Consider the following 27,304-nt stretch of genomic DNA (forward strand, 5'->3'; position numbering starts at 1 on the left):
GATTAGTGCAGATTCTTCTGCAGGTGGTCAGTATATTGCTGTCTATGGCTTCCTTTTTTAGGAAGTCTTGAACCACCAGGTTGATGCAATGTGCCAAACACAGGACTTTGAAATAGCCTTCATCTGACATGGCCTTGACTATGCTATTGCCATTGGCAACAAATCTAATTCTAAGACCTCTGGGTCACAGCCATTCAGACTCCTTGCTGTTACATTTGTCCTAGATGTTTGTAGCTGTACGTGATTTCCCCATGGTGAACATGGCCACTGTTGTATGCTGCTGAACACTCTTAAAACTTTCCTCAGGGACAAGACCTGTAGATATATGTTGCTTTACCCCCGCAAAAGAGATCCAGTGTGCGGTGATGCACATGTAATCAATCACCTGACAACTGGTCCACATGTCTGTCATCAGGTAGATAGTGTGAACAACACTTTGCTGCACAGCTTTTCCAACCAATTGCAGCACCTTGTGATGGAGCATTGGAACAGCAACTCTGGCAAAATAGGTCCAACTTCAAACTTTCCATTTTGGTGAAAATGGCTGACACAAATTCTAGGAATCCTACTCCATTTACAAAAGATAACGTTGGGAGGTCCAGCGCTAGCATTTATGTCAGCTTCCCATTGTACAAGCGTACCATTGGGTAGTTGCCATTGTAGGGCCCTTCCTTCCTAAACGCGCCTGTAATAGTAGCCTGTATTTTTCTCCTCTTTTCTGGAGCCACTGACACAGGAACATTTTGAGAAGTAGGTGGTGGTAGACTCTCTGCGAGTCGTGGTTGGGCAGTCACTGTATGCCATGGTGTCTCAATTTAACTCTGACTCTTGTGCCATTGTTAAGTTGAAAAGTCCGCTGATTCTGCTGGTGCACTGCTTGGGACAGGGCTGCTTTGCATGAGGATGTCACCTTTTTCTTCCTCATCATCACCTCCCACTGTGATAGCTGATGTTCCCCTGCTCTCCACACCTTCACCACCATGACTTAGTGCAGTAACTTTTTTAAGGTGCTCCTCCCACCAGATTGCATGTTCTTTCATATGGGTAATTTGGCCTCCAGTACCATAATGTGAACCAGGTTTACCTTGATGAACATGTCTGTTGCAAATGCTGCACACTGCAAAATGGTTCCACTGTGTGCTAACTGAAAAAAAGTCCCAACCTGGGAAGAAGAACCTTTCTACTAGGCCACTGCCAAAGCCTGAAGAAGAACTGGAGGTAGGTGGGGGTGCAATTGATTTCCTCTCAGCAGTGCATACTACTACTGAGGGTGCTGTAGGTCTCAGCTGGGGCTTTGCAAATATAGGAGCTGGGAGTGCTACCTGGGCCACATCCATCGCAGAAAGCTGAATAGCACTGTCAGACACCTCTGTGTCATCTTCCACAATGACTAGTTCATCCTCTTCCATAGGACTAAGGCTTTCGGGCACTTTTTTCTTGCCTCTCCTGGTTTCTACCAGACTCTGGTGGTGTCTACGCCAAGCGCCTATCATCATCATCAGAAGTGGTGCTTGAAGAAGATGATGGAGTAGTACACTTTCTTTTCCTTCCTGGAAGTCTGGGCGCCAATGATTCCAAAAGCGGAGGTCCTTGCTCAACAGAAAGCTCAACATCCAGTTCTGTTCCAACTTCAGGAAGATGTACTACTGCTGGCTGAAGCTGCAGTCCACTTTGCTGTTTCCTGAAACAATTGGGTACTACTTTGTGAAAGGGACAAATCCATTTAAACATCACTGCTTGTTGGCATCGCCATGATTGCAGTGGCTGCCTCACTGACAGACATGGTCTTAGGCTTAGGTTGGGGAATGTGTTGGGGCCTGTTCTGTTAATGTGGGAGTTCTGCTCCCAGCTTGTACCCTAGAGGCCAGTGTTGCAGGCATATGACATTGTCCGGAAAAGGTTTGGCCCAACACACCACTGGTGGAAAGCTTCTTCTTCTCACTGACCAGTTTCTTGGCAGCAACTTTCTTTCGGGCCATCTTAAAGCTCCCAGTTAGCAGTGTCACTAAGCTGCACAAGCAGAAGAGTTTGGAGGACTGACATGTGATGTCACTGTACAGGCCTTCTGTTTGACAGTATTGTGGGTGATGTCTCTTCTTCTCTTGTGCATTGTTACAGTTTGGATTAGTACAGACAAAGGGTATATTAGTCTGGTTAGTCACTTAGTTTATAACTATTTTAAAGTTAAACCACACCCCCATAGCATACAATTTAAAATCCCATCAGGACAACATAACACAATATGCAGATATAGATCTTTCCTTTATGTCCATATATCCTAAAGGAGACACCTGTGGCACTTAGGGTACTGCATGAGTAAATGGAATAATAATCTTTTAAGAAATATAGGTCAGTGTGCGCCTTTGCCTGTCAATGTGTTCCAGGGGGACATGGAATAATAATTACAAAAATCAATATTTTCCCATGCTTGTATGGGGGAATGAGAAGAAACCTAATTTGAGGCAAGGAAGTGCAAAATAAAGAAAATGCAAATAATGCATGTAATATATACGCACTTCATCAAAATCATTTTCTTAATATACATACTACAATGATCCTTAAAGGCACACTGGCTAGATGTACAAAACAGCTGCCAGGTCAGCCAGTGCCACATGGCCAAACAACAACAGCAAGCAAGGAGGCATGGGGAACAAAGAATGCATGCAAGTCTATGGCAAAAGAACACTGGCTGGATGCACACAATGGCTGCCAGCCAGTGTCAGATGGTAAAACAACAATAGCAAGAACGGAGACACGGGGAACAAAGAAACCGTGCAAGCCTATGGCAAAGGCACACAGATTGGAGGCACAAAATGGCTGCCGGACAGTGCCACATGTTAAAAGAACAAAAGCAAGCAAGGAGGAATGGAGAACATAGAACACATGCAAGCCTATGGCAAAGGTACACTGGCTGGATGCATAAAATGGCTGCCAGGTCAGCCAGGGCCACATGGTTAAGCAACAACTGTGAGAAAGGAGGCATGGGGAACAAATAACCAATGCAAGCCTAGGGTAAAGCGCACTGGCTGGATGCACAAAATGGCTGCCAGGCCAGACAGTGCCACATGGTCAGACAACAACAAGCAAGGAGACACGGGGAACAAAGAGAACACATTTAGGCCTATGGACACATACTCCACAAAATGGCCCCTGGCCACATAGCATGGAGAACAAAGACAAAACAATTGAGAAACACACACATGCACACTCACAGACTGGACTGACAAAGGAGGCATGGTAACACAGAAGAAAACAAAACCATTAATTCAGCAATGCGAAAAATGAAAAATAACTGAGCTATAAAAGCTTACACCACACATCCTCCCAAGGCATCAAATATTACCCCACGTATTCACTTTGTGTATACAAAAAAATGAAAATGCAAAAAAAACATTTTTAATGTAATCCAATGCCATCCCAGCCCTAAATGTTGTATTAAAACAACATATACTTGAGATAGCAAGGCCCCCCTAGAAAAATTAACTTGACAGGTCAGGGAGCAGAGGGAAAAAACATCAAACAAAAACTACCAATGTAGTGTTCCCTCAGGACCTCTATTTCTTTAAATGACGGCTTCTCAAAGCTCAGACATGGGGCATAAGAAGCATTCTTCTCCGCAAAGAGTAGTTATTTGTAATTGCATCTTTTATTTCATGTTTTCTTTTCCTTTTAGTATTTCACATCTTATAAAAATAAGTGTGGGGTATATGTATATATTTTTCAAGTACAACACAGTGACTATGATCATTTGTCCAATAGTGCTGTACATAAAATACACAGTATTACAACATTTTTATAGTAACTATAAAAATGTTATAATACTGTGTAATAACAAATAACTGCTCTGTGTGGAGAAGAATGCTTCTAAAGCCCCATGTCTGAGCTTTGAGAAGCCGTCATTTAAAGAAATAGAGGTCCTGAGGGAACACTACCTTTGTAGTTTTTGTTTGTGCATCACTGTTCCTTTACAAAAGAAGAAAAATTAAATGCAAAATGATAACAAGGCCCCTACTGAAAATGTAGGCCACCCACCACAATAACTTTGTAAATTCAAATTAAAGTACACATACATACCGGTGCATGCCCTCTATCAAACAAACAACACCTTTATAAAAGAGTTTTTGAACTTGTATGTGAAATCTCAAATATAAAGTCCTTAAATCCAATGGTATATATGCAACAGACAAGGAGAGTGATGCTTCTAGCTCCAAATCCAAATGAAAATGAAAAGTGACCCGGAGATGGACATGACAGGGAGCCTGCTGGACAGGAACAGGAAGTTGCTGTCTTTGGGGTGCTTCCTTCTGGTTAGAAAAGAAAAGTAAAAAAAAGACTTCTCACAGAAAAAAAAACTTCAATGTTCTGTTAGAGATGAAAATCCACTCGTAAACTTCTTTAGCTGCTTCTTGAGCATAAAAGGTAATTGATGCATTCACAACCGCGAGCAGCAGTACATTGGCCCCATCGTGTCTAGAAGCTCTGCAAGTGTGCGCAAAGTTTCACGCTGAAGCAGAGGAGAAGTTGGCAGATTCCTGAAGAGCTGCTGAAGGAGGCAAGAAGAAGAGGACCCTGGAACTCACCAAGGACACATGCATGCTGATGCTGCAGCTGCACAAGGGCATGGAGCCTAGCCTTTTGAGCTCCACCCTCTAACTAGAACACCCTTTCACTGTACATGCTTGCCTGTTTTTCTACCTCCAGCTGCTGTTGCAGTTGCTGGTGCTGGACCCTTAGGCCACAGCTGGGAGTGGTTGAGAATAAGACTTCCCAGGTAGCGTGGAAGCAGGAGCATAGAGGGGGAGGAGCCTCTGCAGGAGGTAAAGCTGGAGTCCCCCAGGCACGGTGCTGGGAGAAGGTGTGCAGCAAAGGTCAGCAGCAGGGGTCGGCATGAGGGTGTGAGAGCAGCACGAGGGGGATTAGGAAACCCTTCCTCTTTCATTTTCCTGAGCATTTCTGTCTGGCACAAGCAGTAACAGATTGGACTGGATTGGTATGGTAAGGCACAACAGCCACCAGATGTACTGCTGCTCTGGGGAGGCCGCGCTGTCTCCATCCCTCTGTAATCACAAGCATTGGGGGAGTAAGGTACCAGCCGTACTCTGGCATGAGCAAGGGGACCAGACCTTCAGCATTTATCAGCCAATTAAGATTACAACCACTGTTAAACTAGACAAACATTCAGATATACAGTATTTCACAAATAGAGGCTAAATCACTGCAGCCTAAACTTTGCGATCCATGGCCTCTCAGAGATGGTACTCAGCTAACTTCGCACACAACTCAACCGCCAGCTAAGCCAACCAAGGCTCACAAAAAACAATGTTTAGACAAGGAGACAACTACAGGTGTAAACAGCCCTGGCACAATGAGATCGGGAAGAGAATAGCCAGTTAAAGGAAACAAAACGACTAATTCAAAATTAGCAGCAGCAAAGAAAAAGCTCACACTGGTGTAGACTTTTTGGCTTCAACATGGAGTGACTCAGGTGCACGGCAAAATTAAGATCCATCCTTAGTTGGGAGGTTTACTTCTGCGAATATGCAGTGTAACCTTCCAGCCAAAAATGAGCACACAGTTCACCTTTTTGAAGGATGCTGGATCAGTTCTTTACTCCAGTAATGACTGGGTATAAGGGCTGCCATCACCGCTACAATATGAGGTCATTGATTACTCAAAGGAGGAGACCTCAGACACTGTGTGAACTGCAGGGCTGATGAGCACCATACCCACGACTGTTGCCCCTGCCTCTGCAGGAAACACTGAGACAATAGGAACCTGTACCAACTCTAAGCCAATGTATTACAGTACCAGTTGGACACAATGGATATCCAAATATCGCTCCTCAACTCTCTAGCACTCCTGGCCTCTAGCATCCATGGGAAACTTGCTGATCTAAATAGGGTGATCAGGCGGGGCCAATCAGATGTTCACATGATGCAAATAGGCTCTTCTGTGCCCCAGTTGTGGAAAAACTTTCCGCCTTTCCCACAATGCTGGAGATGTCCCAATGGATTTAAACCAATCATTAAAATCTGTAAAGGATGCACAGTCAGCTGTGCCACCACCACCCCTTAGGGTGTGAGGATTTGAGTTCTGAATCAATCCCAAGCGAGCATCAAGGAGCGGGGCATAGTATGGAACTATAGCCAAGCGTTTCCAGGCTTCTGGGGAATGATAAAGACTTCTACCAACTCACACCCCACACCCCTCACCGAAGAGGTAGAAGCAGCAAGCACATTAGTCCAAAGCTCTAGGAAAGCCAAGCCACTTTAACAAGTGAACAGGGAATCAGTCCCAAGCCTCATCACAAGCAACAAAGGAAAGGCAGAAAAAGAAAGACCGAAATCACTGCATACTTCTGAGTGGGTTCCACTACACAAGCACCCTCAAGAGTCACAGTGCAAGCCCCCAGAGGATTGACACCCTGGATGCAAAGCATCTCAGCTCATAGCCCCTTGGATAGGCACATAGTGTCAAATAAAGAGAATGAAGGACTAAATGGAAGGTCCTCACCCTTGGCCAAGATGAGGGTCCCCATCCAGGATAACGTGGCCCTTTGTGAGTCGTCCTCCCATCCTGTCCTGCTGAAATTCTGGATTAGCTTGGTGGGGCAATTATCTCCCTAGTAGCTTCAGTTTTGGCACCCCGACAAGGGACATCAATGGCCCCTCCAGTGGTAGGAGCTGGGCAACAGGGAGGAACTAGACTTATCAGTAATCCAACAGCAAAGGATGAGGCAACTCTGTGTAATTCACCAAACACCTAGTAACCCCAATTACCTTAGACAACCCAGTAAATCAGTCACAACCAGGTCATATACCAACAGATCTGCCCGGCACATGCTCACCAAACCAGTCTATTGCAATAAACAAGGAGCCTCACTAGAGATTGTGTCTTCCTCCATGAGTACAGCTGCAACTTTGCCATGGAGGCCTGCTTGATTTGTCTGATGCCCATGCAGAAACAAGAAGTACAATATTGCTACATGAGTACAAATCAAATGAATCAGGACATCCTAAACAGGAGGAATATACTGCACATATTAACAGTTATTAGCAGCCTGACAATTGACGGATCTTGTGTCTAATGAGTTTATACAAATTGGCAACCCATTAGGTTATGAAGTGACAAAAGACACACAGGCATCAGTGGAGACAGCCAGAAATGGCTTGAACGAACAAGCACAACTTAGGCAATGTTGGATAAAATTAAAACCTTACTACAACCTAGGCTATCTCTTTCCTTGGCTAGTCACAAATCAATCAAAGATATAGTCACTAAGTCCCTAAAGTCACCTATTCAGTACTAAAAGGTGCCAGGAATGCATCCCCGCCCATTTAGGGGCAAATCAAGTCTTCAGCAGGATATGTCCTCTCCCAGAATAGAGATGTGACACCTCAAGATTTGATTTGGCTAGCACACACAATAAATGGCGGGAGCAGAAAATACTGGCAAACTTTGCAAACAAATGATTGCCTGCAAGCTAACTCGAAACCCCTTCACTTATGCTCCTGGTGGAGAAGTGTGGCTCAATGGTTTGAGCGGGAGACCCTGATGCAGAGGTCTGGCCCGGGACCAGTGTTCAATTCCCGCCTCGGCGGGTCTTGGGCTCAATTTGCTCGGACCTGATAATTCTCGCCTCAGTGCCTATTCTAATCATGGGTCCCACTCTGCAACTCTGGGCAATAGCTTGCTTAATCTCCACAACGGCCCCAACTGCGCTAGGATACCTGGCTTCACCTTGGGGATGCCCAGGAGTGGACATTTCACAGGGAAAAGCCAGGAAGGGTTCCACAGCGGTATGCGTACAGCGCCAGGACACCCCAGTTGGGGTATAAGTGTGCTTTACAAGTACAAATTTCATTTCATTTCATTTCCTGGAATATCAGTGGCCTGGGGAATAAAATAACAGATGTCCAGTTTTTACATTATCTACAATCATTTTACATCATTATTTTCCTGGAAACGTGGCTTGAGAATTCATTCCATATACAGGGTTACACAAATCATTATCTCCCAGCCTGTAAAGGGGCAAGGTACAGCCATTCCAAATGGAGACTTTCAATGTACTCATTAATAGAAAGTATTGGCAGTGTTAAAGAGCTGTCCATAAAGTCATCCACAACAAATGCATTTCACACAATCAGAGCGAAAATCAGATGTGAGAAGCTGGACCTGAAGGTGGTGATAATAAACTCATACCTGCATCCTAGAGACAGAGTAAAGGGGGAAACCCTGCTGGTAAGTGGAATAAGAAAGCTCCTAGAAGAGGAACAAACAACAACCTTCATATAAACATGAGATTGCAATCTGCTTTTAATGGCATCAACAGAGGATAATGAACTTTTAACTACCCAATCATCGCAATGGGAAATTTCCCCTCAGGAAGACAATAAAACATGCAGGCAAAACAAAACCGCCAAGAGACTCATGAGGGAGCTTGAGCATCTTAGCTTCTGGGCTTTAAATGAATGTTTTTGATGACTGCCCACTAGCAGCAATGTTTCATACAAAGACTGCTAGTTCAACACTAGATTCCATGTTTCTCACCCTCACCCTTTTCCACCAAATCTGCACATATCATCTAGGAGAGAAAAATCTAAGTGACCATCTTCCACAAGAAGTTACACTCAAAGCGAGCACAAAACCTTTTCGCCAACCAGTGGAAGTGCCTAGTTCTGCATACACAGTTAACAACAAAAGAAGCAAATATAATTCCATGGCCCTAAAACAATCTCTTGGAATCAGCCAAGGATTTAATGCAACAGCCCTAAGAAATGAGAACAAACTCCGTGGCTGGATGGGAAGTCCTCAGAAAGCCATTAGAGGACACTTATGCTTGTTCAGTAAAGCCCAGAAAAATGACTCTGGAAGGGTCTTGGCAGGGGGGGGTACACCATTGCACAGCAGGAGAAAATAAAGGCCTCTAAGATAGCAATAAATAAAACACTAAGGGCCCGATGTAGGTAATCCCAGATTACCGATTCTTAAATACCGAATCATACCGATTCGGTATTTAAGAACAGGCAAATGGGTTGTAGGTAATTCTACCGAAAAAATTACCGAATCGGTAAGTTTTGGTAATTACTGAATCGGTAAATACCGATTCGGTAATTGCCATTCATTCGAATGAATGCCAATTACCGAATCGGTATTTACCGATTCGGTAAAAGAGGGAAACATTGAAGGGTGGCGCACCCCTCAATTGTGTATGGGTGCACATGTTGCAGACATACATGCCCTAAGGGCATGTATGTCTGCAACATGGCACTGTTGGAAAAGCAAAAAAAATGCTTTTTCAAAGGTTTTCATTATTTACCACCAACTTGTAGTTGGTGGTAAATAACGAATCCTAAAAAGGGAAAAGCACTAATTTGAGTGCTCCCTACATAGCAAAATCGGTAATTTACCGATTCGGTATTTTAAGGAATCGGTAATTTACCGATTCCTTAATATACCGATTCGGTAAATTACCGAATCAGTAAAATGCCCACCTACATCTCATTTTCCAAATACCGGTCAGTAACGGCCGAAATTCCCGAATTTCGGCCGTTACCGACGGGTATTTGCCTACCTACATCTGGCCCTAAGAATGCTTCCGCAGCATCCATCAGATAGCAATTTGCAGCTAGAGCTGAGATAACACAAAGCCAGCCTAAAAAACTAAATTGGGCCTTAAAAAGACAAGAAGAGGAATCACTTCGGGCAAAATTGCTCTTTGATGTAAAAAGTAACAATAGTGCACCTTTCTGGCACATGCTCAATATGCTCCAGATACCTACTTACTGCGGGGTCATTTCCACCTAACTGAGGGAGCTCACACCAAATTTTTGTTCAAAACGTCATTCATTTGGAAGAGCTAGAATTTCAACAAGAACCTCAGTGGAGCTTCAGGCAGAAATTACCAAAAGCGCTGAATATACTGTTGAAGGCAGAGCAGGCCATGTGACAACTGACAAGCAGCCACACCGGAATTCCCAAACAGCAAAAATTGCAATCTCAACAAACCAAACAATGAGCCAGATATCAAAAGGAAGACGAGAGGGGACCCTTGGGTCAAACAGCATTCCCCCGCCCTGTTCAAACAGGAAACATTTTACTAGGCAGAGCAAATTCTAGCGGAGGGAAGAATCCAAGCCCCCTGGAGGGGGTCTAATATCCAACCTATTTACAAATATGATGACAACTGCAGTGCAAAACATTACAAATTGATTCTTTTATTGATAATAAAGCCAAATATTTTACCGGGTTCATCATAGAGGAGCTAACATCCTGGGCTCCGAGCAACTCAATCGTCCTTCTGAACCAGACCAGAATCTGTAAGCATATGAGTACTATCATCAACATTCTGGTCCTTTCCTTACTAGTAGGTGCCGTAAAGTGGACCAAGCTACCCCTGTACCTTTGTTGTTTTGATTATTGGTCTGCTTTTGACCATATAGATTTGAACAAATTGTTGTGCAAATTGAACAACTGGAATATTCAATCTATTCTTCTGAAACAGTGGTACTGTTGCATACAGAGACATGGGACCAAATCAGCTGGGGGATGGTACACACTTTTATTGGTGCATCTCAACCACCAAAGGCCTGCAGCAGGGATGCATCTTTGCCCCCCCCCCCTTGTTATTCAATCTTTTTATGGTGGACCTTACACCAAGGCTAAATTGCTGCAACTCCCATGCTCCGTAGCTGAGAGGGCTGGTACTCTCAATTCTTCTGTAGGCTGATGACTTGCTACTAATAGGCAACACTCTGGTTGGGCTCCAGCGCTTGCTTGATGTGACTGAAATTTACTTGGCCAAGAATGGCCTAAAGATCAATTTAGATCAAACTAAAACTCCGCACCAAATCAAAGGAAACAAAAGGCCCTATGATTGTATCTAGTTAATCAACCCTCTGGAGACAGTAGCAGAATATAGGTACCTGGAAGCGATAATAGATAGCAGTGGATCATTCATGCCCCAGAAAGAAGCCCTGAGGAGAAGAGGCAGTGCTCTAGCACTTGCACTAAAAAATCTAAAGAAGACAGTTGTCAGTCCCAGCTTGACACTACTACTTCGGGTGATTTAGACAAAGCTTGTACTAACAGTATCCTACAGGAGAGAGCCAATGTGGGTCAGAAATGCGTCTACTCTGGACAGAATAATAGCGGTTGCTTATAGAATGATCTTCAGGCTCCCTAAGTATGCCTCAGCAGCGCAGCTTGAGTATGGCGTGTAGAAGCAAACACTTGACAGAAGGGCTGCATGCATTAACTCCTGGCACAAGATAAAGAATTCACAAGCAGGCACCCTGAATGCCTACCTCTGGTTAGACATAACAAACAGGGATAATTCCCCTGCAGGGTCCTACCTAAACAAGTCTATAAAACAACTGGGCCTACAGGGCCTGTGGGACATGCCAGCAACCCATGCCAGCTTCAAAAAACGGGTAAATGAAACCATCAAACAGATCTTATTAATGGAGGACATGGCAACACTGACAGCCAGAGCCCGCACTTGCTTTGTACTGCATAGCTATGCCACAACCTCCGCAACCTTATCTCCACACAGAGTACACGAAAGCAGCCAAAGAGCAGTACTTGCTCTATCATCCTGGCATATTGCCCGAGTTATTCCATCTGTCGCCTTGTAAACGCAATCCAGCCAGGACAAGATGTGTGGAGCTGAGAGAGAAGACCTGCCGCATATATCTTGCATCTGTAAAGAAATATTGGGCAAGCAAAGAGCGATGCAACACCCCCTTTTTAACCAAAGAGGAATTTGATCATGCTGACATGTGGTGATCAATAAATCAATCAGTATTTGTTAAGCGCGACTACTCACCCGCTAGGGTCTCAAGGCGCTGGGGGGGCTGCAGGTCTAGGTTCAGTTGAAGAGCAGCTCTTGAGATCCTTCCTGAATTGGGTTAGCAATGGGGACAGTCTGAGGTGGAGAGGCAGGGTGTTCCAGGTCTTGGCGGTGTCTCCAGAAGAAGGAAGGGTCTTCCTCGAGTCTTGGTCTTACGGATCTGAGGGAAGGTGGGAGGGCTAGTTGAGTGGAGCGTAGGTGTCTAGTGAGTACTTGGAATGAGAGGCAGGTATGCTAGTCCAGTGTTGTGGAGGGCTTTGTAGGCGTATGTGAGGACCTTGAACGTGAATATTTTGTTGACTGGGAGCCAGTGGCATTCTCGCAGGTGTTCAGCGATGTGGCTGTGGCCGACAATGCTGAGGACCACTCTGGCTGCGGAGTTCAGAACATTCTGTTGCTTCCTGAGGAGTTTTTTGGTGATGCCTGCATAGAGTGCATTGCCGTAGTTGTGTCTGCTGCTGATGAGTGAGTTGGGTGACCTTCTTTCTGGGCCCAGTGGGGATCCATCTGAATGTCCTTTGGAGCAGGTACAGAGTGTGGAAGAATGATGAGGAAACAGCGTTGATCTGGTGGTTTATCGTGAGCAAGGAGTCCAGTATGATGCAGTGGTTTTGTGCATGGTCCGTGGGTGTTGGGGGGTTCCTAACCCAGCGGGCCATCAGGAGTCTTACCAGGTGGAGGTGTTGGGCTCCAGGATGAGGACTTTGGTTTTGTCTGAGTTGTGCTTCAGGCAGCTGTCTCTCGTCCAGGTATCAACAGCCTTCATCCTGTTGTGGAAGTTGTTTCTGGTGATTGCGTGCTCGTTGGTGAGAGAGAGGAACAGCTGGGTGTTGTCCACATAGGAAACGATATTGAGTCATGGCATGCTTTTCCTTGGAAGACTTCCTGTTAAATTGCCACCTTGTGAGGTACCTAAATAAGGTGGAAAGGAAATCGGCAGCTAAAGACAACCTTGAGGGTGAGCATGTGGGCAAGGCATGCCCTTACAAAAAACCCAACAGTTTAGGAGTGCACCTGATGCTGTGTGATATCGTTTGGGCTCCAGAAGCTGTGGTGGGTGCCAGCTACATCAAATTTCCTAAGTGTCCTCAAACATCTTGAAAGTCTTTAATTCACCAGGCAACTTTCACAGACTTGGAATTAGCTACATCCTCATTTATCTTTGTGCACACTCTTCATCTGAACCTACCTCTGACTTTTCTCGCTACAAGTGCAATCTTTTACATTATGTATACTGTGGAGCTAGTCCGTGGTCTTTATATCACAATTAAATAGACTCCCACCTTAGAGGCATCTTGTGTGTTTGCAATTGTGACATTATATAGACAAAGATTTTCAGCAATCAGTGCTTTTTATTTCTTTATAAGTGAACATAAAGTTCCTCATCATTGTTAAAAAGAAAGATTTTTAGTTCATAATCTGATTCTTCTGATTATGTATCTTGATTCAGGTTGGTGAAGTTTGTGTGCTCTGTTGCCCCTTCTTTCACTCCTTACAACAATATCAATCCCATAACATTTAATGGATTTCTAAATGCTACTATAATGTTTCACATAGTGTTTTGCAACAAATGTACTATATTGGTGACTACAAATGGATTTCCCCACAAAGACTTCCATCCCTTGGCCATGCAGATCCAGTCAAGGAAAAATTGACCCTGACTGACAAGAAAAAATATCCTTGTCCATAAAGGACACTGGTTTTTGTCTTAAAACAATAAACTCATGTTTGAAAGGTTGTTTTTGAAAAAGAAAAAAAAGTGAGCTAAGTGGGACAAAAAAACAACATACCACTTGTCAGTCAATCAGTCAAAAAACTGTATTTCGCCTACATGCCACTTGCTCAACAACCCCTTCTGCCTTCAGAGCAACCAGCACACTGTGAAAGCAGTGAGATCCTCTCCAGTTGGAGGGGATCTCCCAACAAAGGAGGCTGATGGGCCATCCAGCAAATGTTAAACAGTAACAACTGGAAAAGGGCTATATTCTGTGGCATGAACTAGCATAAGGATAACTAGCAATGAGCCAATCCGTGTTTATTATAAAAAAGTAATGTATCTATTGCATTACAAATACATTTATTCTAATTTAATTGCTGCATACTGTTCTTTTCTCTTCAAATATGTGAAATAAATTGCATGTGTTGTCAGTCTGATGTAGAGAGACTTAGGAAAACAAGCCTTTATTACTCTTGATTCCTCACCCTGTAAACACACTTTCTTTCACTGATTGACAGCATGGTCAGCGACTGCTTATGAGGTGGTAACACCAACTCAGTTTTGTCACTGAAGTACTGTGGTTGCAACAGGGAAAGAGATAATATTGATGGAAAGTTGGTGTGAGATGGTTGACTCTCAGTCTCTATGGCAATTGTACCAATGATCACATTGTAGTTAATCCAGTCCAGGGATACAGACTGTTCTTGATTCCTGAAGGTCTTGTGAGATACCTTTACTTTTATGGATGTCATGTAAATGACATTTCTTCCCAGAGGTATGCCTGGACACCTGCACCTGGCACAACTTTCAAGCCTTACTAATGAGAATGTTGATGTATCAAGAAAAACACCAATGGCTGCTGCCAATCTGACCGGGGGGGGGGGGGGCAGTACAGAGAGAAAAAGATAATAAAAAAAATGCACTTACCTTTCACTGCCGGCTGACGCGATCTTCTGCTTCTGCACCGTGCCTCGCTGCTCCTCTGCTCCTCTGCTCCTGGCAATCCAACACCGTGGAGTACAAGCACACATACTCCCCACACAATGCCAAACGCTGCTCTCATGCTATTACTCCCAGCATGAGAGCAGCGCTGGGATTGGGTGGAGCAGCCTGGCCACGCTCCAGCAGTATGTGGGAGACTGTGCCCTAAGCACTGAAGATGTCTCCAAGGAACAGCCTGGAGATATTCTGGTGTGCATGTAGGTTTGGCTAGCCGTGGATGGCCAGCCATACCGAAATGCCACTTTCAGTGCCTACAACCACTCCCCCCCTGCTGCTAATACGACATGGCCCGCGGATTGGATATCAAAAATAAAATGACACTAAAATAGTTTTATTGTCATTTTCTTTTTCTTCTGCCTGCTGCATTTCAGCAGTGGGGCGATGTTCCTCCACCATAGTGGAGGAGCCCCCCCTGAAGAAAAATCTTAAAAAGTACATTCAAGAGCAAGCAGAGATTCCACCTGCCCCATACCTCTATGTTATCCTTTGTGAATAGGGCAGATGTGTTTTTTTTACATAATGGAAAAATGGCAATCCATTCATCATTATTTATATTTCTTGAAAGCACCAATATGCTAAATTTATGTATTAGACCTAAATGTACCACGTAATTTAAATAGACACAATTGAAATGGTATGTCTTAAACTATAAATCATGTGACACATTTGTATATATTAAATATCAAAAGAGAATGGATCACTTGACCCGAGTAACCAGGGTTTGCAATATTTGTGTAGGTTATCGATGAGAACCCCTCATTTACGTACCCAAGTCGTAAGGCGGTATATCTCAGTTCTCCTCCCTGTTTTAAAAACGTGAAAGCATCATCATTGGGTTTCTTTTTAGTCGTATGCTTCCTCCATCCGAAGGTGAACCACTGGTTATTGCAGTAGTGATCAACGCAAAAAAGAGGTGGAAGTGCTCTAGTGAAAATAAATATAAAGGTGGCATTAAAAACTTGTATACCTAGATTATATTTTAATCGGTCTAGGTTCGTGATTTTTTAAAAATAGTGTTGTGCGTATGAAGACGTATTATTAGTCTACCGCACTAAAGTGTCCATAAAAAAGGTTGACATGTTTCAGCCTTTTGGTTTGCCCAGATGGGTCAAGGGGGCTTTCTTCAGGACCTAAGAAGAGTGGAGATGCCGTGTGCTGTTACAGTCTCAGTGAATCAAGGTGTAATTCTCCCGATTCAGAAGTGGTCAATTAGTACCTGTTAAAAATAGAAAGGAAAAAGAAACAAATAGGAATGTCATACTTCGCATTCTTCATGTAGGGCTATCTCATAATGCCTACATTTCTTCATTGAGCACAATTGAGTTTCTCCAATACAATTCATCATTGTTAATAGACATAATAATGACTTCCCAGAGAAAACCGCTTCACTTTCTGCCATTATAAAGGACAAACCACATATAGCTATTGTAGCCTATTAATAGCTTGATACAATATTGTATGTACGTGTCATCTACCCTATTTAGATTATAAAAAAGCTTGCAATCCTTGTATAAAAAGCTGTTCACAACAGTCCTATTATCTTATTGCACTCCAATCGTGACATCACTGCTCACATGTAATAGGCAAATGGTGTCACTACTCTACTCTTATCTTGTATTACAGTGTGCTATAACATAGCAAAATGTAGAGCCAGGGTGCAGTGTCAAAAGCCAACTCTTGCACAGACAAAATCTTATTTTACATGATGGAAGCAAATAATTAAGGGCCATATTATCAAGAAAGGGCGATACATTATCGCTGCTTTTTTCGGCAGGAAACTGCCGCTAAAGCGGCGATATTAGGCTTGATTGTGAATTCCCATAGCAGCCCAGGTTAACACCAGAACACAAGGGCATATTATCAAGCTCATTATCGCTGCTTTAGCTGCAGTTTTCTTCTAACTTTCAATTGAAATGTTTATCCTGAATAGCCATCAATAAATAACTTTAGAGTTGAATGTTTATTTATTGTACTGCTGGAGTGCATTGCAGGGTCAAGCGTTTCTGCTTATTACCACACATGTTAATGCACACAACTAGCTCTGATAGTTACATACATTGAGGGGCATATATAATAACATTTAACACAATGCAGGACTACAAGCAAAGCTGCTGCACTGCGTGAAATGAAGAAAGCAGAAATGAGCCATATCTACTAAGATAAGGCAAACTTCTGCTCATTCCTTTTTCTGGTGAACTTGAGGTTGCCTAGTGCAAACTACGGCTCCCTGGTGCCTTGCTACAATGGTGTCTGTATTACAAGCAGTATTGTTTTAATGTTGGAAGGAATACCTTCCTGCTCAAAAAAAAATCCTTAGAGGCAATTTCATTTTACTGTGTTTAAAGTGGAATGTGTCACACATAGAAAAGGGAAGTAAGAAGGAGAAATAAAGATAATTCTCCTGTTCTACCTGGGTCTGGGAGGCGCATCATTTTACCACAATATCAGTTTTACTGATATTAGTAAATCTGAGATTGCCTCAAAATTCATAGGTGGATACATGGGAAACCCCATTCTCCGCCCATGTAACGCTTACTTGGCACAAAGTGATGCGAGGCAGCACTACTAGCTGTGGTGCATTACTTTGCGTTTACTAAACCGCACAAAGCCACACAAAGTAGCTTTGCATGGTTTAATAAATCACAGATAAGGACTTTCTCTGCCTTGCAGCAATTTTCATCACAGAAGTACAACACAAGACCTTAGTAAAACTGGGCCTGAATTTCTTCAAATATTTTTTATCTACAAATCACAAGTTAGATTTTTCTATTTTCTATTGCTCACAGTACAGTAGGGATACAACGCTAGTTGGATCTGGGAAATCTCTTTCTTTCGCAGGAGCAGTGGGCCATGAATTTAAAAATATCCCCTCAAATACGAACAGAGGATAATCCAAGTGGGCGATTATTTAGATGTTCATATACCTTAATAAAATGATTTCAGTGACACTTTCTGTTGTTCATCTTGTTAACTCATTAAAGGTCCACATGCATAACAACCACAGACAATGTCTGTCTGTTTTTTCTTTTTTCTTTTTTACAAACTGGGCTCTCGTTATTTTTGTGCTTTTTTTCATGTTACTTTCAGGCCCTCTCAGTCCTTTTCAACGTTTAATTAGCATTGTTTGTTCACCTTTGTTTTTCCATGACACCTTCTATTTAAACAGCATTAGGGAGGTGGATGTGCACAGTTTTCTTTCCAGTGTAAGTGACTGCAGCTCGTTTAGTTGTTAATTATGCAGGCAGGTCTGCATGGCTGCCACTGGTAATTTGAATATGCTCCCAATGTCAGGTCTGTGTCTGGGCGGCCGCGCTTGTAAAGAGATTATGATGATGTATATATGGTTCGTGGCTAAGTGGGCTAATGAAAGTACCTCATTTAATCAAACACAATTAATTAAACGAGCGTATGATATTAACCCATCTTTCTGTGCATGTATAATTTATATTAATTGATCTGCTGCATGGAAGCTGACCAATCAGGTGGGATGCTGACAGCCTAAGGAGGAATTAGCATTAGCATTAGCTTGATGCAAACCATAATTGATGGGGCAGTGTGTTTTAGGGATGTAGCAAAAGCTTTGTTAATTGTCATAAGAAGTTCAAATTGATTGTGCCCGCATTAGTACATAAATTTAAATTGATTAATGTTTGGCTCCAAAATTAATGTCTGCGCTGGGCGAGTGATACAGTGTTTTATTTATTGGATTCATTAATGCAGTCGCAGGGAAAATGGCGCTGGAGTTCGGAAAGTGAGAGCAGATCGTTAAGGATGAGTTCAGTGGAGCCATTGGAGAGACAGCATTCCGACACTGTCTGAGCTGTAACCCCGAAGCCCCTCTCTTGCAATGGGAAGGACTCCACAGATGCCACATGTCGCCTGTGTTTAATTAAAAGCGCATCAGGCGACTCATCCCGAGTAAAGTAGTGGATTGTGTGGAACAAAGGCATGCTGCCTGTAATTCATTACACACTTAGCTTTAACATGGCAAAGGTAATCAGAACACATCAGAAAGGAGAAGACACATGTGTGGTTGCGCAATGGCGCGAGCCCACACACCCCTTAAAATTCAGTTATAAAGTATAATGTTATATTATAGTTACATATTACTTGTTGATTGGGAAATAAAAATGTATATAAATTGGTGCTTGAACAATTTTGTAAAAATAATTTTAATTTCACTACTCAATATGGAATGTGTTAATCAGTTCACGCAAATAGACGTTGTTTAATGTTTCTCTGTTAGTCTATGGTTGCTCAAGGTGCACAGATTAGTCAATTTATAGTTCAGAACCTATAGACACCTGTAGAGATTTTGTTTTACTAACACGTTTCATGTTTTGACAAATTACTATTCTTTTAAGTGTGAGACATGTTGGACACTACAACTGTGTGATATTGGTATCTGTCAATTTCTTCTCTCAAGGTGAAATGCGAGTTTATTCACATGTTGTATATGCATGAGCATTGTATGGACAAGTGCATTATAACTGTCATCATCATCATAGAGATATTCATGTAGACTTGTGAAATCTAATCATTTCATTTGTATGTCATGTATTGTCACAGAGTGTGCATTGGTGTGTTCATTATGAAGCCTGAATGGCCATACTGAATCAACCTCACCAACTCAGATGGTAATCATTGCATGTAAAACAATATTCTTAAAATTAAACCTTCTTTACCTGTAGAAACTAGGATGCTATCAGATTTACATAAGGAAAAGGACATGCATAATTTAATTGCACTTCTGTAGTAGTACATAGTGCTTAATTCTGAACTTCGTGAAATTGCATGATATCCTTATTTTTTCAACTGTCCCGGCAGCCGCTTTCTTTTCTACACTATAATGTTTGCTTGCAAAGTCTCCCAGCCAATCAGGTTTGTAAATTTGTGGCACAATCCTTCTTTCACACCTCATTTCTTGAAATGATGATTATCCAGCCATTGTTTATTTCCCACACGTTGGGGCATATTACCAAGTAATAGCGATATTTATTGCAAAATGCACTTAGCGCATTTTTTTTTATCGCTGCCTATCGCTGGATATGTTAGCGGAGAAAACATGCTATTAGCAACGTTTTTCTCCATCGTGCTAAATTATCCAGCGATAGCGGCGAAATGCGTGAATATCGCTGAGAATACAACGATATTCACGCATTAGTGACGAAATGCTCTTAGCCATGTTATCCACCTCCTATTGGATAACATGGCTAAGAACTGGTCTGAGCAGGCATTAGCTTTTGGAGATATTCGCGCATAGCGCAAATATTTCCATCGCTACGCCTGCCTTGCTAATAGGCAATAGCAACGTTAGCAACTGCTTTCAGTCGCTAACTGGTTGGGTACGCCCACTTTGCATGTCATTAGCGATAAACATCGCTGACATGCAAAGTGGGTCCCAAACCGCTCGCTATCACCTAAAAGCTGTCACTAACATCAGTTAGCGACAGCTTGCTAATAGGGCGATAGAATTATCGCCTCTTAGCGGCCGAAAACGGCCGCTAAATCGGCGATAATTGCCTATCGCCCCCCTTGGTAATATGGCCCGTACTGTGCAGACTCTTTTTATACTGACCTACACGTTCTAACCCATGGTTTTACAGAGTACAATTTTGTAAATTTCAATATATTTTTGATGTTTTAGCTGAATTTCACTAAGCGTGCAGAATGCAAATCCAACGTGTTACAGCTTACCTAAAGACAGTTTTCTACATTAAAATGAGTTAAGTTAAACAATCTATTTGATAACGAAGTGTAGATATATTTAAAAAAATTACTATGCAGCTGTTCAACATGTGCTGCGGTGTCCATTATACATATTTATTATCAGGCATGGAAAGCTAACATTTTAAAGCTGCGTATTCAGAACATCACGTAGTATAAACAAGGCCAAGTCATGTTTGTCGTAAAAAATAATGTGAAGTACATTGTTTAGAGAAAAAGGCCTAAATCTACATTTCATTCATTTTTTAACACTTACTCCATGTGGTGGCACTAGTGAGTAAGTAATCTAAGAAGCAGGATCATTTGTTCTCTGTGTAATCATTGTTCGGCTGCTTTTATCAGGGTAGGCTGCTTCCAAAGTCAGATATAAAAATGTGTTTCAATTACTTTTAACTGATATTGTAAACTGTGACATTAGAGGAATTAGAGATTTAGACCTTACTGCAGGTATGTTATTTTTATTCAACTGAGATTTAAAGAATCTGTTGTTTGCACACTTTCTTATTCTTTTATTGTACTGAGGGTGATGTATTAATATCACATGGCTTTCCAGATTTATGTGTCTAGAAGAGATTTCTAAAAACAAATTGCCCTGCAATCTTGTGCAGAATATATATCCAATCTCATTGGTACCGAATAAAGTGATAGACCTGTTTTGTAATGGTTGGCGAATACCTTTCCAAAGGTGCGTCTACCAGTTGTTTCTGGCATTGTTTTAAGACCTGAGCTGTGACCAATATCTTGACTAAAGGCTAGAGGTACTGATACTCTTTAACTGTTATAATGATTCCTAAGTAAAGTTGTAACTTTTGAAATGTGTATTAGCTCGCAGGCATGGCTGACACCGCCTCTCATTCTACAGTCCCACCTACCAGCTCCGCTCCACCAGCCTCGCCCTCGCCACCGTCCCTCGGATTCGCAGAACCACCACCGGAGGAATATCGTTTTCCTACCTGGCAGCCAAGACATGGAACTCCCTCCCCGCACACCTACGACTGACCCAGGACCATCTCCCCTTCAGGAAACACCTCAAGACCTGACTATTCGAGCAGTAGCGGCACCCCCCTCCCCCCTCCCCTCAGCGCCTTGAGACCCTCACGGGTGAGTAGCTCGCTTTACAAATTGATTGATTGATAGATTGATGAGTGGTTGATCAGACTGGTCCAGCCCTCCTTCCACAGCCAACCAGCTGACTCTGCCCTTCCATTGAACTCTACCCAGGGGCGTAGCCCATGTACCATGGGCCCGAGTGCAAGAAAGAAAATGACTCTTCCAGCGGCTCCTTGAACTGCAAATTACAACAATAATCAGGCTTTAATGGGCCCCTCAAGCCACTGTGCCCTGGAGCCACTGCACCTGCAGCACCAATGGAAGCTACGCCACTGAGCCCCACTCGTCTGATCATCCACACGCCGCAAGCCTGTGTCCACCACTGCACTGGCCCTGGCTGCCACCCTCAGCGCACCTACCAGGATTGTGTGTGTGTCAGCCTTTTCCATCCACCATTTCCTGCTCCATGGTATCCCGTCTAAAGACATCCTAGAGGAGAAAATGGTTAGGGGGAGGCAGGGTTTAGTTTTTGACAATGCCACTCAGAAGCAGATAAAGTTGGACACATTTGTTCTGCTACACCCAAGCCAAAAATGTGGGATATTGCCTAACTACATAGATATACTAAAAAAGTGCAAACTCTACTTCTAATCTTAAATACAAACCAGGATGTACATGGTTTACCCATGTTTGAAGTACAGTACACACACTTATTGTGCGTGTCCATAGAGTTAGATTAGAAAAATAAACCCCCAGGCATAAGTTTCATGAAGGCACATCATTATTTTTATGACTTGGCCAACAAATTATTTTTGGTTAAATGGTCTCTTTAGTTCAGAAATTTGCTTTTTCAGCTTAATACCTCAATTGCTGAAAGAGAAGTATTGTTAGCACTCGTTGCATATAACAGAAAGACTAAAACTAGATGGAACAATAATTTGTGGGAACTTTGTCTAGTGATTATGTAATTCTATCAAACAATAAGTGTGTAAAGAGCTCTCTATAGGTGACATTTAGTAACCCTCCAGTACACTTCATTGGGCAATATTAGTTGCTTCTAAGCACAACTGGTAACCCCTGGTGGCGGTGGCATTTTGCCACTTGCCCAGTACTGGCTTATAGCAACCCTCATAGGCACAGGTTTTTTTTCTCAAGAATGTAACGAAGAGAATACATTATTTGGAAGTTCAGCCTCATGAAAGATTTCCAAAATAAGTGATATAACATGTAATTAAACAATAAGCTTTCATGCAAGAATACATTTTGCCACTGGGAATAAGTCAGATTTTGTATGTATCAATTAGGCATGAACTGCTTTGGGTCCCTATGTTTTAACAGTCCTGTGTACAAACAACAGGCTGCACGCATTTTAGCCTTTGTTAAAAAGCGTGTGCTTTTGTCCACACATTTTGTAATTTATAACCCGTCACATTGTTTTGTGTCAAAAGGGCTGCTTTCCAAGTTTAATGATGTTTAATGATGTTTGCTGTGTAAGGTATAATCAAAATTTGCCCATAATCACGTATAATGGCATTTTGCTTAGACACCTCCTAAGGGTGTAAGTACCCGGATTTACAAAACAAAATCTTATTATTCTGATTATCATTATTACTATTATTATTATTATTATTATGTGACCAAAAAACAGAAAAGAAGCATATTTAGTAACAGTCGTAAAACTTGAGTTCCGACTGCATCATGATCTCATAGGCAAACTTGAGAACTAAAAGGGACAAACACATCAACACCCCCGGGCCTCAAAATACAAAATGAAGGATGGAAAGTACAAAACCCCAGTGTTGTCCTTATATCCTCCAATACTTTGAGCAGCCTCCCTCCTCCAAGTCCAGCAAGATCCATCTCTTTGCACGTCAGGAGGATACTGACTGCAGTCCTCCTCTAGTGACATCTCATCGACATGTAGACAACCAGAGAGAGGACTCAAGTTGAAAAACCACCTTGTGCAGAATGCATCCTGTCATTTACCCATCCCACCACTGCCGTACATCTGTCTACCTCATTGCACAGTTTTTCTTTGCTTTGAGGCTAGCTTTGCACTATATAGTTCTCATCATATACTAATGCACCCAACCAAGTGGTAAATGAAATATGTATTGAAATGTGTCTTGTCACACTGTGGTCCTTTACTTGTAAGGAAAAGCAAATTATATTTCTGCTAAGGAAAACATTCTATTTGGGAGCTCTGCTGGTTTTCAAGTCGTGTGCAGTCTATTGAGATGATATTGAAAGAGATGCTCTTGGAAGCATAATATTTTACAGCTGTACCAGTGTATTTTGAAAGCTTTCCAACTACTATGATAAATCTAGTTCAAGATACAGATTTCTGGAGATGGTGAACATTTGATCATTTTTGTGTGGATTTCTAACTATCCTACTACTGACAAGGGATGCTTTCCATCTGAAGTAATGTGAGTTCAGTGCAGCTATCGCTATACAGATAGCTCTGAAAAATGTTACTGATGTGGAAGGCTTGATATAAGTGAGATTGCCAGCATTGAGACAAAATGTGGTCTGGAGAAAGTCACTAATGACTCAAGGCAAGTCCATCCCCAGGTAGGGTTGGAATTAATGACACCAACAAGCTCATCTCATCATGTGAAACAATGGACATTATATGTTATGACCCATTCTGCAGATTCCTTAAGGGCAAGTCTGTTTGCTCAATAACCTACTATAATTTTCCATACCTTGAGCCCACCTCTTTCCCATCACTGTGCTAAATGCCAGACAGTAAGTGTGTGAAAGCGCGAGGTGGGGATGTCTCTATTGCACTAAGACCGGCTCTTCCTCATCAAAGTAATATCTTATGAGCACTTATCTGATGAGGAACAAGAGCTTATGTTATGTTATTTTATTTATATCGCACATGAATCTTATGGCACAACCAAGAGACAAAGGCAACAGCAGCAGCAAAATCAGAACAAAGTTGTCTTGAGAAGAGAAACTAATCCGAACAAGTTTGAATATGATGTGGCAATTTGTTCCAGTAATAAGGAGCCAGGTAAGAAAAAGACCTGCCCCCTGAATGGGCCTTTTTAATGCGAGGAACATTTAACAGTGCTTTATCACTAGATCTAAGGGGCCTCATTTATGAGGCCTTCCGTCAGTTTTGCGCTTCCGATGCGTCACATTTTGTGACGCATTGGCGGCGTAAAACATGCATCCTGTTGTGCACTATTTACAAAGTGACGCATCTAAGCAGATGCGTCACTTTGTAAAACCCTGCGCTACATTATACCTGCGTCAGGTATAATGTATGCAGGGGGGGGCGTTCCCCCGCAAAAAGCTTCGTAGAAGTGACGCCGTGAAATCTATGAGATTTCACTGCGTCACTTCTAGGATGCCGTTGCGTCAAAATCTTGCGCCTGCCTCACAGCAGGCGTAAGACTGACGCAGGCCCTTTCGCATGGGGCTTGCCCCATGTGAAAGGACGCATTGCTGGAGTTACGTCACTTTTGTGACACACTCCAGCAATGCTTCACTTTTGCGCTTACAGATACGTCAGAAATGCTGACGTATCTTTAACTCCTTGCGACATGATGCGTCATACATTAAATATGACACATCAGGTATGTCGCAAGGAGAGTGCACTGAGAAGTGACGCATCGCTGCTTTCACGCAGCGATACGTCATTTCTCATAAATGAGGCCCAAGGAGTCTAGAAGGGTGATAGTGCCTAAGCTTTGGAGCTACGTAACAAGGGCCTTTTCTTGTCAGGGTTCGATGTGTAAGGTAACACATTTTATAAATGATTCTCTTCTGAACCGGAAGCCACTATAACTTACGCAAGAGGGGAGCAAATGCAGCCCCTGATGGCAAATTGCAAATGAAGTGGATTTCCATGTTCTGCACCACATGAAATTTTGATAGCAACGTCTCATTTGCCAAAGCCAGCAGTAGTAGCTCCATTATGTTCATTATACGTGGTCTTGTTTCGTCTATCCTCTCATTCATTTGTCTCATTCATCTTAAACAAATTTGTCTCATTCATCTTAAACACTGACTTAAACAAATTTCACCCACCCACTCCCCTCGCATTCAACTCAGTCTTGGAACAGAGGGCACTTTAAGGTAGAATGGTTGAGTTAGCTCTGATTTGTGCATAAGAGATGAAAGAGGGAAAAAGCGCACATTGATTAATGGATACATTGTAGATCTAGTTGGAGCTACAGATGCATATTAAATAACCGGATAGGTGAATAAACTCAAACATAATTAACTACTAGCATCCCATCAAGCCACAAAATTCTAATCTGCTAGTGTAGCCCAGAAAATGCATGTGAAACTAAAATGTCATACGTAAGCAAAAATGTCCCTAACGTGGGCTTTTGGCCACTAAGAGAGTGGGAAGGAAACTATGCAATTCTAATGTTAATATCACGAAGAAAAAGCGTCATGAGAAAATACAACATCTCGTTTTTTAGAGATAACTATTGTACAACATGAATTGCAGACAGACCTTTTCAGCATGAAACATCTGAAACAGAACCGACTCACTGCTCACAGCAAACAGATTCCCCCGCCTAAGCAAAATACATTCTGTCAATGGGCACCTTGGGACTCACAGTCTTAAATTTACATGCCTTTTGTCATTTTTCCAAAGTCACGAGGCCAACAAAGGCCGTGCTTCAAAATAATTAACTGGAAAACATCAGCATTATTGTGGGGCCATTTAACAGCGATTTGTAAAACACAGCTCTGCCCGCTGAGAGCGGAGCATCCTGAGAAAGTGTACTGCAAAGACTTCATTTTCACACTTGGTGGGTGCACTCTTTACGGCTAATAGCTCTGTGCAGCGCCAGTAACCGTACGTGTACTCTCCGTACAAGGCAAAGATAAAAACAGACAGAAAGGGAGAGAGAGAAAAATGGAGCAGGGGAGACAGACGTGGCCGGACAGGTTGATGGGATGGGAGTTAGAGAAAATAATGTAAGAAGGCAACATAGGTTTCGCCGATAGTCGTGATACATGTATCAGTGACGACACAAGAGTGTTAAACATGGTATAAATAAGGAATCTTAAATGCAAAAGTAAAGGTACGAGTCGTTGTAGAAAAGGTGCAAAGTAGGCCGTGTCATGCGTGCAGTGCAATACTTGTTATTTCCACCTGTTCATGATCTTAATTTCACCATGTGGACAGTGAAGGAAAGCGTTATACAAAATGCTTACGCATATCTACCTATTGTAATAATATAGACACATCGACTTCCAACACATGGGCACATCTATTACCGCCAGTTACGTAAGATACTAGTAAAAGATCTCACGAGGGTGTTTTTTTTTTATTTCATAACATTTGTGTCCTTATTGCATGTCAAAAAGCTGTTGGCGACATTTGGACCTGCAAAGTTTCAGTTTCACGACTGTTATTTACAACTGTGCGTGTTCGAGTATGTGTACGTGTGGCAGGTATGTACGATTGTGCGTGTGTATGTTAGAAAAAAAGAAAATAATATAAGAGGTGGCGAAGAGAGCTTTTCATTTAGAGAAATAAAAAAAAAAGAATGTGTGCAAATTTAAAAATGCGGGTAATCTGGAATGAGAGAAAGTGTCGAGAAGGACATCTTTATGACTTTTTTGCTCAATAATGAAATGACATTTGTTAGGCAGGCATGCCGTGTTTTTGATCAGAAATGTACTAAACTGAACATCATAGTCGCCAGCAGATGTCACTGTAGTCAATCTGAACCACTCTGGAAGTCTGAAAACCAAGGTTATGAGTATTCCTCAACTAAAAATGTACGAATGCACATTACACCAAAAGCAGATCATACAACATCATTCATTTTTTGAAAACCCAGACGTAATTATCAATGGCGTAGTCAAAAACATTTAATACAACTAGTCATATTTCTCTGAATGTCCAGAAGTCGCAAACTTCAAAATCTGGAGTATTACTAAGAAAAAAAAAAATTCAACCAGGCCTCTTCTCTTGA

This window comes from Lissotriton helveticus, chromosome 4_1 (genome assembly GCF_964261635.1).
Source record: "Lissotriton helveticus chromosome 4_1, aLisHel1.1, whole genome shotgun sequence".
NCBI lineage: Eukaryota > Metazoa > Chordata > Amphibia > Caudata > Salamandridae > Lissotriton > Lissotriton helveticus.